Source organism: Lipotes vexillifer, unplaced genomic scaffold (assembly GCF_000442215.2).
Source record: "Lipotes vexillifer unplaced genomic scaffold, Lipotes_vexillifer_v1.1 scaffold784, whole genome shotgun sequence".
Taxonomy (NCBI): domain Eukaryota; kingdom Metazoa; phylum Chordata; class Mammalia; order Artiodactyla; family Lipotidae; genus Lipotes; species Lipotes vexillifer.
This window is the reverse complement of record NW_006774772.1, coordinates 1,148,153-1,161,402: the sequence shown is the minus strand read 5'-3', so window position 1 is coordinate 1,161,402 and position 13,250 is coordinate 1,148,153. Positions and strand designations below refer to the sequence as shown.

The following is a 13,250-nucleotide window of genomic DNA, read 5'->3' as shown; positions in this document are numbered from 1 at the left end:
GAAAAATGCCAGTGGTAGTTTGATAGCGATTGCATTGAATCTGTAGATTGCTTTGGGTAGTATAGTCATTTTCACAATGTTGATTCTTCCAGTCTCTCCATCTATTTGTATCATCTTTAATTTCTTTCATCAGTTTCTTATAATTTTCTACATACAGGTCTTTTGTCTCCTTAGGTAGGTTTATTCCTAGGTATTTTATTCTTTTTGTTGCAATGGTAAATGGGTGTGTTTTCTTAATTTCACTTTAAGATTTTGCATCATTAGTGTATAGGAATGCAAGAGATTTCTGTGCATTAATTTTGTATCCTGCTACTTTACCAAATTCATCGATTAGTGTATGAGCTAATCAATGAATATATGTTGGGTACTAATGCCTTATCAGTCATATCATTTGAAAGTATCTTCTTCCATTTAGTATGTTGTCTTTTCATTTCATCAGTGGTTTCCTTTGCTGTGCAGAAGCTTTTAAATTTAATTCGGTCCCATTTGTTAACTTTTGTTTTTATTTCCATTACTCTAGGAGATGGATCCAAAACAATATTGCTGTGATTCATGTCAAAGACTGTTCTGCCTATATTTTCTTCTAGGAGTTTTATAGTGTCCGCTCTTACATTTAGGTCTTTAATCCATTTTGAGTTTATTTTTGTGTATGGTGTTGGAGAGCATTCTAATTTTATTCTTTTACGTGTAGCTGTCCAATTTTCCCAGCACCACTTATTGAGGAGACTGTCTTTTCTCCATTGTGTACTCTCACCTCCTTTGACGTAGATTAATTGACCTTGATAAGTGTGTGGGTTTATTTTGGTGCTCGGGTTTATTTTGGGGCTCTGTATTCTGTTACATTGATCTATGTGTGTCCTTGATACACCACATTAATGAATTGAATTATAAAAATCATATGATCATCTCAATAGATACAGAAAAAGCTTTTGACAAAATTCAACATCCAGTTATGATAAGAACTCTCCAGAAAATGGGCATAGAGTGAACATACCTTAACATAATAAAGGCCATATATGACAAACCCACAGCTAACGTCATACTCAATGGTAAAAAGCTGAAAGCATTTCGTCTAAGATTAGGAACAAGACAAGGGTGTCCACTCTTGCCACTTTTTTTCAACACAGTTTTTAAAGTCCTAGCCACAGCAGTCAGAGAAGGATAAGACATAAAAGGAATCCAGATTGGAAAGGAAGAAGTAAAACTGTCACTGTTTGCAGATGACATGATATTATACACAGAAAATCCTAAAGACACCACCAGAAAACTACTAGAACTTATCAGTGAATTTGGTAAAGTTGCAGGATACAAAATTAATGAATAGAAATCTGTTGCATTTCTATATACCAACAACAAACTATCGGAAAGAGAAATAAAGGAAACAGTCCCACTTACCATCACATCAAAAAGCGTAAAATACCTAGGGATAAAACTACCTAAGGAGGTAAAAGACCCCAGAAAACTTTAAGACACTGATGAAAGAAATTGAAGGCAGCACAAACAGACGGAAAGATATACTGTGTTCTTGGATTGGAAGAATTGATATTGTTAAAATGACCATACTACCCAAGGCAGTCTGTAGATTCAGTGCAATCCCTATCAAAATACCAATGGCATTTTTCACAGAACCAGAGCAAATAATTTCACATTTTGTGTGGAAACACAAAAGACCCTGAATAGCCACAATAATCTTGAGGAAGAAGATCAGAACTGTAGGCATCACACTTCTCGACTTCAGACTATAGTACAAAGCTACAGTAATCATAACAGTATGGTACTAGCACAAAATGGCCTTCTTAATTTTTAGAAATATAAACTGAACTAGTTTACGTATGAAAGATACTTATATGGAATTTGTATAAAAATAATATGAGGGGAGGGTGAATGGGAATGGAGAGGAAACAAGATTGTCTATAGCTTGTTTTTTGAGGCTGTGTAATATATACATGGGTGTTCATTTTACTCCTTTCTCTACTTTTGTATATGCTTGAGTTTTTACATAGTAATGTGTTAAAATATTTTCTATTTTTGCCTTTGTGATATTATTTTTTTGGCAAGGATGGAGCAGAAGGTCAAATAGAATATTGATATTTTGAATTTCCAATTTCAGAGCTCCTACCAGGAGCTTTAAATGTAAAAGTTGCATGTGGTGGTTTGGTGATAAAGAGCTTTGGTGAAGAGACCAGACTGAGTGTAATGATAATTCCATTGAGATCTTGAAATACTCCTATTTGAAGAGCACAAATGTCCTACTGGGTGTTCCAAAGAAGAGCAAAGTTTGTGAGAAGGCCAAGGACAAGTAGAATATCATATTAAAGTACTGATGAGATTGAAAATGATACTTGGCTCCTTCTGGGTGACAGACTGTCTTAAATTCTTTCTCAACTGTATCATCATATTTTCTCCCCTTTTTATCATTTTGTATAACTGTTTTTGCTTAGTGCTAGCTTGTTAAATGGTATGTTTTAAGCTGTTATTAATTCACTTTGGTTTTGCAAGAGTAACACTTCCTGATATTCTGTTTTGAGCTCATAACGTATTTGCATGTACTTTTTAAAATCCTGATTATTAATGGTTTACCTTTAATGAAGGTAATAGCATTTTCTTTATGAAAACAGGAAAACACTATGAAGCTATAGCAGAACTGTACTTTCTTGCTTTTTTCTGGTAATGCCCCTTGGATATAAGAATTCAGTTAGTTATTTTCCCTTTCTAATTTTACTAACCATTTCAGAGAAGTGGTTCAGCACAGTCATTGCCGGTTCTACTCCAAATCAAGAAATCTTTTAAATATCCTTAAAAGCTACCATAATAAGCCCTTGGCATTTTGTGTCTTTAGAGGATAGTTTTCTTTTTCAGGTATTATATTTACTTAATGACATGAAGACTGAGTGGAGGAGGATATGCAATATCTTCGCCCAGGAAGATGGAGAAGAAGAGTGGCCACTTGGATCAGTTAGACTTTTAGGAAAAATGAACATTTTAATGGCCTTGTGATTTTCATCAAAGCATTTGGAAGGCCGTCCTAACTTACAAGTGGGCTCCTTTGAGGTTGCATCAAAAGCGCAGGGCACTTTCTTTTTATCCTTATCAAGGGTTTGACAGAGTGTTTACTCAGTGAATGTTTGTGGGTTTAAAAAAACCGAAATGCTATTTGATGGCTTTCTTGGTCATTGCTGCAAGAAGATGACATTTGTGGTGAGAGCATACTGTGATATATTCATATGGATCCTTTTATGATGTTCCTAGTTCCAGTATCAATACAAAGTACCACCTCATCACAGGTGACTACTTCAGTCTGTTTTCCATATAGAGTTCTCATTGCCCTATAGAGTACAAGGCTGGAATTCTTTCGGTGGTACTGTTCTTCTAATGACTTTTCTTTAAGTTTTTGGTTTTAGTTCTCTTGGTGCCAGGCTTACAGTAAACATTAATTGCTGTTTTTAAATCGAATGGATGAAGGAATAATTGCTAGCTGTGTAACATGGGGAATGTTAAAGTTCTCTGAATGTAAATTTCTTCATATGTACAACAGAGGTGATACTACCTAACTTTAAAGATGTTAGTAAGATAGATAGATATAGCTTATATAACTTATTTATCAATCTTTCTACCTTGCATAGCACAGTAATTGGCAGATCATAGGTACCGAGGAAATGTTAGTCCTCTCTTCTCCCATCGTACCTTGTACTTTTAAAGGGATGTTGCTCACATCCGTACATGTTGCGCACTGGACAACTTCATAGGGTGACATTCATGTAGCATATAATATGAATGGCACCACTGAAGATATGTGACCTGAAAAAGTAAATATAATGACTTTGCATTTTTAACACTCTGTGCCAGTGATTCTGAAAATGTGAGCAGTTAAAAACTCTTGCATCAGAATTGACTAGAAGTGATTTCTAAAAATGCAGACTCCTGTGTCTCTCCAGATCTGCATAAGCAGAATTCCTTGAGGTAGAACACATAGATCTGTATTTTAAACAGCTCCTCAAATAATTATTTTAATAGCAGTACTGTGATATAATTCACATACCATACAGTTTACCTATTTTGCCCAAGTCTTTCTTTTCTTTTTTTTTTTTTGCTATTAAGATTTTTCTTTTAATATTCCATGAGATGTCTTGATTGTACATTTTCCAAAGTACTTTTCCAGCCGCATCTCCCAACCCTTCCAAAAGATTTCTCCAGTCTGTCCAATGCAATAAAAGATGCTTGATTATATTTCTGTCCACCTTCTCTTTTCGAAAGCAAATAATCCTAAATGACTTTAATGGTCATACATTCTTATCTAATAAGGAAAAACATTTACAAATATCAGAAACCCAGTTTTGAGACACTTGCATTAAATTTGAACTGAATCAGCATTTTGTGGGTTTTAAAAAGGGCAGCAGTTGGAATTCACGACTTGCTGACAAACACATTTCTGCTGAGGGAAGGGGAAGACAGGGATGGTGAATGCTGCATTTCTCCATTGGCCCCAAAGTGCTAATTCCACAAAGGGATCCATCAAAAGCAAACATGCAGCTGTGGTTTTAAAACTTTTTACTGCAATATGACAATGAAGTAAACAGTAATTAGACACCTACCAATTTTGCCCCCAAAACAAAGCAAAGAAAAATGTAAACAGGAAAATAACTCTGCCTATACTTGTACAGCTTCTCAAATCATATTAGGAGGGTCTCACATTCAATGATCAAGAAATTTAAAAGAGCAGTAATTATTTTCATTTTAGGAAAAGATTCCCCCTCTACCCGCTCAACCCCAAGTATTTGTCATGAAAGAATGGGCTTTCTTACACATTAATTTTATACCTATTTGAAGCAGCAACAGTAACCATCAGTAATTAGGCATTTCTGTTTACAGTTGCTCAAATTTTTTTTTTTTTTCAATTTCACAAAGCCATTATCCAGTGTTCCCATAGAATAGGGACCACAGATTCTAGGTAGCAAAGACTCTTCCTGAAACCAATGTTAATTCCAAGAAATATAAAGCAGCACATTACACTAAGTTTCTGGATCTAGTACACTAAAAGAGTGAAACCTAGGAAAAGTTACCTACTGTTTTATAGAAGAAATAAGGACCTGCAAAAGCTGACTTTTGGTTGTACAATATTTTACACGCTGTGTGGATTTGTGGCATCTGCTAACTGAAGCAGGCATGCACGGTATTCATCCCCGCTCTGCATTCTAGATCCCCTCTTCCCACCCCCAACAATCCACTACCTTATACCAAGTATGTGGACATGAGCCCAAGTCATCCCAGATGATCCAGTGAACAAAGTTAGTGGAATGCACTGGTGTGAAGTGTGAGATGAAAAAAGGTCCCTTTCAATCTTCATCAAAGTTTTGCTGTAGAAGAAAATTGGCAGCCAAGTTCTCATTCCTCTCACAAGCAAAATATGCTTGTATCACAAGTCCTTCCGGAAATCCTAATGCCTTTTACCTTTCTATAGCTGCTTCTTCCTGAGGCGTTACTTGAATGTAGTTCATATGACCACTTCGAGCTTCTGCAATTCCTCCACTGCCACTTCCACCCCCTCCTCCTTGACCCCCCACTTCTTGAACTGGTTCAATATAACGTCTGAATAAAATGCTCCTGATGGTGGCTAATTTGCTGCAGTAACTGAGGATTTTCTCGACCTATCTGTTGTAGCGATGCTGGAAGCAGGGAAGGATTCTGTTGAGTAATTTGTCTCCTCTGTTGAAACTGACGCTGATTCCGTAAAAATGCAAGAGGGTGTGCTCCAGAACTTGTTGTAGTCGTTGCTGTCGTAGTTGCTGCAGCTGCAGCCACTGAAGACTGAGGAGCCCCACTACTCACTGCTGGAGGGGGGTCACCCACGGCCTGACTTTCTCTATCTCCGGGAATTCCCATTAAAAGATACTCCACTGGCTGTTGAAACTGGCTCTCAGGGCTGCAATTACTTGCTCTCATTCATAGCCCATTGACATGATCTCAGTTACCATATTCTCCTAAGACTGACTTGTCACAAGTGAACCTGTTGCATCTTCAAAAAGGTTTGACCAAGAAGAATCACCTGATGTACTGTTAGTTGATGTTGGGCTAGCAGCCACTGGTGTTTCTGCTGGCTTTTCTGCAGGTTTTTCTTGTTTTATTGCGCTAGCAGGTGCGGGTTCAGAAGATGCTGTCGTTGATGCTGGAGTGACAGATGCAGGTGTGGGAGTGGGGGCCAAAGTGAGGGCAGGGGTTGGGGCCTGAGCCACAGCTGGTGCTGTGGAGGAACTAACTGTGGTAATGGTGGCAGAATTAGATTGCTGACTTGTAGCTGGTGCTGGTGGTGTCACTGCTTTGGGTCTTGTCACCATAACTACCACGAAGTTTTTCTCATCAATTTAATATTCCTTTAGAGCAGTATCATCATCGAGGATTTTGCCTGCTAAATTAACTTTTGACCTGCTACAGGAAAGGCATCTTTACCCTTTTCAGATTCAGTCTTGTCATTCAGTGCTCTTACCATCTCGTTTGGGTCGATGTCGATCTTGAAGGTCTGCTGCTGGAGGGTTTTCACGGTGACCAGCATGGTGCCACTGCGCAGCAACGCTGCCCAAGTCTTTCTTAATTATACTGAACCATTGCTCTCTTGGTTCCCTAGTTTAGTGCTCTTTGCCAGAGGAAAACAAAGAAAGAAGTGCCCCCACCCTTTTCTTTCTTTGTGATTCTTCATGGCTCCAAAGTAGCAAATGTTTGTACACATTGTCTTGTACACGTTTCTTCTGCAACTTTCATCACACTCCTTCATTCTTAGGGCCTGATATCTATCTTTACTTCTACTAGTTTGCATTTGCGCATGCGTGTGTGCACACAGAGATGCGCACACACACACACACACACACACACACACACACTCAGGCTTAGAGTCAAATTAGGTTTGAACTGTGGGTCTACCACTTTTAGGCAAGATACACTCTCTTGGTTAACTGAAAAATGAGGCCACTAAATACCTAGTTCATAGGGTTGTATGAGAATCAAATGGAATGAAATGTAAGGTGCTTAGTATATTGTGTGACAAATGAGGCTAATAATACCTATTTCATCAAGCTGTGAGAATAAAATGGAAGTGGCTTAGCATATTGTGTGGAACATGCTGAACATCTGAAAATGATAGTTATAATTAAATTGAAGAGAGTAATATGCGCCCCCTTATATTCCATAAAATTACTAATTTCAATAAATTCATCAAACATGTATTGATTACTTACTAAATGCAAGATACTGTGCCTATGGTGCGGTAGGGAACATAAGTATAAATATTTCATGCGCTCTGCCCTGAAGGACCTTACCATTTGTACAGTACACAAATAACCACATATAATAAATATTTCATAATGGAATGATAGAATAAATGCTGGTGTAGATTTGCAAACAAATTGTTATCAGAACACAGGGGAGAAAGAATTTTAATTTCAGACAGGGGTGAGGTCAGCTTTCATGAAGGAGGTAGGTAGTGTTTAGTCTGGGACTTCAAGGATGGTGAAAATATGGTTATGGAGAAAGGGAAGCCTAGTTTTGCTGGGGAATAGATACAGAATGGAGAGTTTAGGGGGATGTGGCTGAAAGGGGGATTGGATCTTGATCTTAGAGGTATCAAATGACAACCCACAAAGCCTTCAGATGACATGTTGTAGGCAGTTGAGAACTAGTAAAGATTTTTGAGGAAGGCAGTGACATCAGCTGATCTGTATCTTAGAAAAGTTACTTCAGCCGTATGTAGAATATATTCATGGTATAAGAGTTAGGAAATAGAAACTCCATTTATGTGGGTATTCAGGATATTAGCAAGACTGTGAAATAGCAGTTGGGCAAAGGAGGTGCAAAACTATCCTTCCAAACTCAGGACATAGAAGATGTTTCAAAGCCGCTACTGGTGAAGTCTTGTGGAAAAGTTAGGTGCTGAACTAGGGCAGTGCCAGTGAGAACAGAAAGAAAAGGAAAGAAAGGTGGGGAGAGGGGGATACACACATACTCAAGAGATAACTGGATTAACTAATGGATATATAACATAAAAAGAAATGAAAATACCTGCAAAAATAATGTAAATTTATTCTGAATAAATCAAGCAAGGCTATTTTGGAAACTGCAGCAACCCTTTATATTGTTCCCTAAAACACTTTACGACAAAAATGAACACACACATCAAAATATTGACTGTTTTCACTTGAAAATTTAACCTGTTTTTCTATTTATGCATGTCGTCTTTTGTGTCTCAAAGTATTTTGTTTTATTTGTGTATAGACTTTTAGGTATTTATGGATTTTGCTTACTAACGTTGATATGAGGGAAATTTATTGATTTATTTTAATATTTTTATTTTTATACTGAGTTCTCTAGTTAGTCCTAATTGTTTTTCAGTTAGTATTTCATATTTTTTCAGGCAGTCCTCTTTCCAAGACTTATATACTTCTTATTTTTCTTGACTCATGTCATTAGCTAGAACTTTTAAAGTAATATTAAATAATAGCCATAAGATCTGGTTACTTGTTTTTAACTTAGTCTTTTACTATTAAATAGGATTTTTTGAGGCATAATTGACATATAACATTGTGTAAGTTTAAGGTGTACAAAAAGTTGATTTGATAAACTTATGCATTGCAAAATGTTTACCACCATAGCCTTAGCTAACAGCTCTCTCTTGTCACATAATTACCAATATTTTTTTTGGTGGTGGTAACATTTAAAGCCTACTCCTCCCTTAGCAACTTTCCAGAACAAAATACAGTATTATCAACTATAGTCACCATGCTGTACATCCAGAACTTATTCATCCTATAATTGGAGGTTTGTACAGTTTGATCAACATCTGCCCACCCCCAGCCCCTGATAACCACCATTCTAGTCTCTTTTTCTATGAGTTCTGCTTTTTTAGATTCTACATATAATTTAGATCATACAGTATCTGTCTTTCTCTTAGTAGGATATTTTAGATTATCTTTATTTGATAAAGAATGGATACCTGTACTCTTAGTTTGCTTTGAATCCTCAGAATAGACAATGAATTTAATCAAATGCCTTTAATAGGTCTTTATTTAATATTTTTGATGAGACTGATCTACTTTTCATGTCATCTTTTAGTATAACATTTACACTAGTTTTACAAAATAAGTTGGGAGTTATCCTTTTAGTGCTTTGCAGTCATTTCATTGGCTTTGGAATCTTTTGATGCTGGAAAATTTCCCAGTGTTTGCTGGTTAAATTATTGAAGCCCAGGCTTTTATTAGGGGAACTTCTTCACCAGGGCTTCCAATACCCAGGATGTAGTAAGAAAAATATCCTAGAACAAATCTGTGCAAAGTGTTCAATATTTTCAAGAATAAAATGATCAATTTTACATTCCAATATTAAAATACATATTAAAGCTCCAGTAATTTCTGTAAAGGTATTATTTTTGTAGGGATGGACAGACACATCAGATACAACTATGGAGCAGAATAATGAGTACACAAGTTTAGATACAAATGTAGCACTTTAAAATATTTATTTCAAATAGTGGACCCAAAAAAGGTTTATTTTTCGAATTACATTTGGGAAAGTTTTATCATTTGAAAAGAAAGAAGTTGGATCCTTACTGTGTAGCATACACCAAAATTAACATTAGGTGGATTAAAGATATAAATATACAATTGAAACTTTACTAGAGAAAACTTTAGTTGAATATTTATGTGACATTGGGGTGGAAAATGCCTTTAAAAATATAACCATAAGGGAAGAAAGCCATACTGGAAAAAGACAAATGGATTTAACTATATCATAAGCTTTAAAGGTTGTCATTAAATATTTGAATTACTAATATTAAACCCAAGAATGCCAACAGTCCATGGTGGAAATTCTAATCTTAACTGTAATATACCTGTCATATTTAGATGATAGTTGTTTTTGTTTGTTTGTTTTAACAATTCAAAATGTGGCTCCTTTTTCTGCCTTTGATTGCTTTCTGTAGAAATTCCCCCAGCTGCCTGGCCAAATTTCTCACCCAGACTCCGGGACTCGAGTCGCCTATCCAACAGGGCATTGATGCTGCCAAGTTGGCATCAACTCTCTTATTAGCTTCACGAAGACTTGAGACAGAAGCCGTCAACCCTTCATCTTTGGCCTCTAGGTGGCTGTGAAACATATCACAATTTAGTCAAAAGACATAATCTTGTCTGGTTATATTTGAAGAAAACCATATTTAAAGAATGCATGCTCTTTTCCTCTCCTTTTTTTACACAGTGTTCACAAACATAGGAATGATTGTTAACTTCTTATACTGTTTCCACTTGTAAATTAAAGAAGAAATTCTGCAGAAATTGAGAAAGAGAGCAAAAACACTGATTTTCTGAAATAAAATATTTAAGGATCTGCAGCCAACAATAATTTAATTCCCCAAAGCAGAGCAATTGAAGCCATTTCCAGCCATCAGTATACAAATAGAAAGCAAAATCTTATAATTCTCTTGTGTTTTAAAGACAATAGTTATTTTAAACAATTTGTTTCTTAAATCTCTTAATTACTGCTAGAAAATATTGTCAAATTGTATGCAAACTTTAGCGTATTAAATTTTGGAGTCCATGTAGGTAACAATCATTTATTTATTTTTTAATTTTTGAGTAAGGATTGGGAATTAATGATTCCCCTAGTTTTCTTACCTGCAAAAAAATGTGAACTCTCTTACCTGCAAAAAAATGTGAACTCTCTTACCTACTCTACCAGAGTTTGATTAAAGACATACGTATGACAGTGGGCCAAACTATATCATAGTATGTCAGTTTTCTATGAGGTGTTAATAAGTATTCCTTGGTAAATAGTTCTGTGGTTGAACAATTTGGGGAAAAATTGGAATCATTGTAGGTAAATTTAATAAATGCCTGCAGGATTTCTCAGACCTTTTAATTTGCTAAGATGTATTTTGATGCTCTAAGGGATGTGCATAGCATCCAGCATGTCCTGCAAACATTTTGCACACAGTATATATTAATATCTTTTGAGGAAGTTTCACTACATTGAATATAATTTGGAAACTGCTACTGCAAAGCCATGTAGAATATCCAGTATGAAAAGCTGTACATCCTGTTGTAGTAGCTGTTGCTGTTAATTCATCTAAATGCTATTTATTGAGGACATTCCCTTGAAGAAGCCATGCTGAATGGCTTTGTAACTAGAAATCTGTTCTACTTCAGCTTTATACTGGGGCTTAGATCCAGTGCTTCGTGTGTGAACACAAATGAATATGACCAGGTCAAGTCATTCCATGCCATCTAAGAGAGGGTATTTCAGGTCTGATTATTTAATTTAAAAGGCAGCTCACTGGTCTTACCTCCTTTTAACCATTGTCCATGTGGTTAATAAGTAAAGTATGAATTCCTTTCAATTTTTTTTCATATTAATATGTTTTATCACCACTTTTAAAATTTTTTGTGGGAAAGACTAGTCCCTAGACAAGGATTAACACAGGAGTTTTCTATTGCTTAACTTGTCTCTAATTTCTTACGAGTTTCTTTTATGCATTTTCCTGTGCTAAAAATACAGTCATATAAAAATTTATAACATATAATCCCCTTCTATATTTTGGGAATCAATTTACCTCTGAATGAGATAGTAACTACTTCATAGAAATCACTATGTTTTTTAAGGTATGTTTTACATGTGTTCAAAATGATGGATAATATTCATGTTATAATAGTTTGGTACATTGTCTACAAGGAAGAGTAGTGTACAAACTAGCTTGAAGATGGTATGCCTTGAGGATTGTGGGATAGGAAGGCATAGTCTTTCTAATACGAGAACGTACCTCAGAGGTGTGAACTAGAAATTATAGCTCTGCCTTATTGGGACATAACACGGGCTCAAGTGACCCCTGCTCTCCTTGTTCATCTATCTCTGACACTTCCCATTAAGAAGACACGATTGGGTAGCTTTTCCGTGATCCAATATGAAACATCTCTGATAAGCAAGGTTTCAGATCAAGGTATCTCAGAAAGGCAATTGGCCTCCTAGTGCCCTGACTTCCCTTTGACTTGTGCACAAATTCATCCCAGGCCCAGTTAGTGGAGGACAGCCCCTAGGATAGTTTCTCTCTGTTCACATTCCACAAGATCCAGGCAGAGCTGCTCTGCAAAAAAGATGTTCACATGGTGCCTTTTTTTTCTTAGAGGGGCAATGTTTTAAATACTTGGAGACCTCACGGCATGTCAGGTACACAAATTTGAAGTAATACAGGTGAGAGGTTCTTGTGACAATTTATGGAAAGTAACATTTTAATCTAGAGCTCTGTGTTTGTGGGCAGCATGAGACAAGTCTAGATGAAAACCTGTTCACTTTTATATATACTCTTTGTAGATTTTGTAATTTGCTGAGTGTGTCCTCATAAATGTAGTTAAGTAGCTGCAATTAGAAAACATGTTCTGGATGAATGTCACAATTAAATGGTAAACTACATATATTGGTATTTATTTATTTTTAAACACCTTTATTGGAGTATAATTGCTTTACAATGGTGTGTTAGTTTCTGCTTTATAACAAAGTGAATCAGCTATACATATACATATATCCCCATATCCCCTCCCTCTTGCGTCTCCCTCCCTCCCACCCTCCCTATCCCGCCGCTCTAGGTGGTCACAAAGCACTGAGCTGATCTCCCTGTGCTATGTGGCTGCTTCCCACTAGCTATCAATTTTAAGTTTGGTAGTGTATATATGTCCATGCCACTCTCTCACTTCGTCCCAGCTTACCCTTCCCCCTCCCCATATCCTCAAGTCCGTTCTCTAGAAGGTCTGCGTCTTTATTCCCATCCTGCCCCTAGGTTCTTCAGAACCATTTTTTTTTTTTAGATTCCATATATATGTGTTAGCATACGGTGTTTGTTTTTCTCTTTCTGACTTACTTCACTCTGTATGACAGACTCTAGGTCCATCCACCTCACTACAAATAACTCAGTTTCATTTCTTTTTATGGCTGAGTAATATTCCATTGTATATATGTACCACATCTTCTTTATCCATTCATGTGTCAGTGGACACTTAGGTTGCTTCCATGTCCTGGCTATTGTAAATAGAGCTGCTATGAACATTGTAGTACATGACTCTTTTTGAATTATGGTTTTCTCAGGGTATATGCCCAGGAGTGGGATTGCTGGGTCGTATGGTAGTTCTATTTGTAGTTTTTTAAGGAACCTCCATACTGTTCTCCATAGTGGCTGTATCAATTTCCATTCCCACCAACAGTGCAAGAGGGTTCCCTTTTCTCCACAC

At 36.5% G+C, this 13,250-nt stretch overlaps 1 pseudogene; it reads right to left on the bottom strand.

Annotated features, from left to right (window-relative positions):
• Nucleotides 1–5,333: 5,333 nt before the first annotated feature.
• LOC103068772 (UV excision repair protein RAD23 homolog B pseudogene) lies at nt 5,334–6,547 on the bottom strand (annotated as a pseudogene).
• Nucleotides 6,548–13,250: the final 6,703 nt, after the last annotated feature.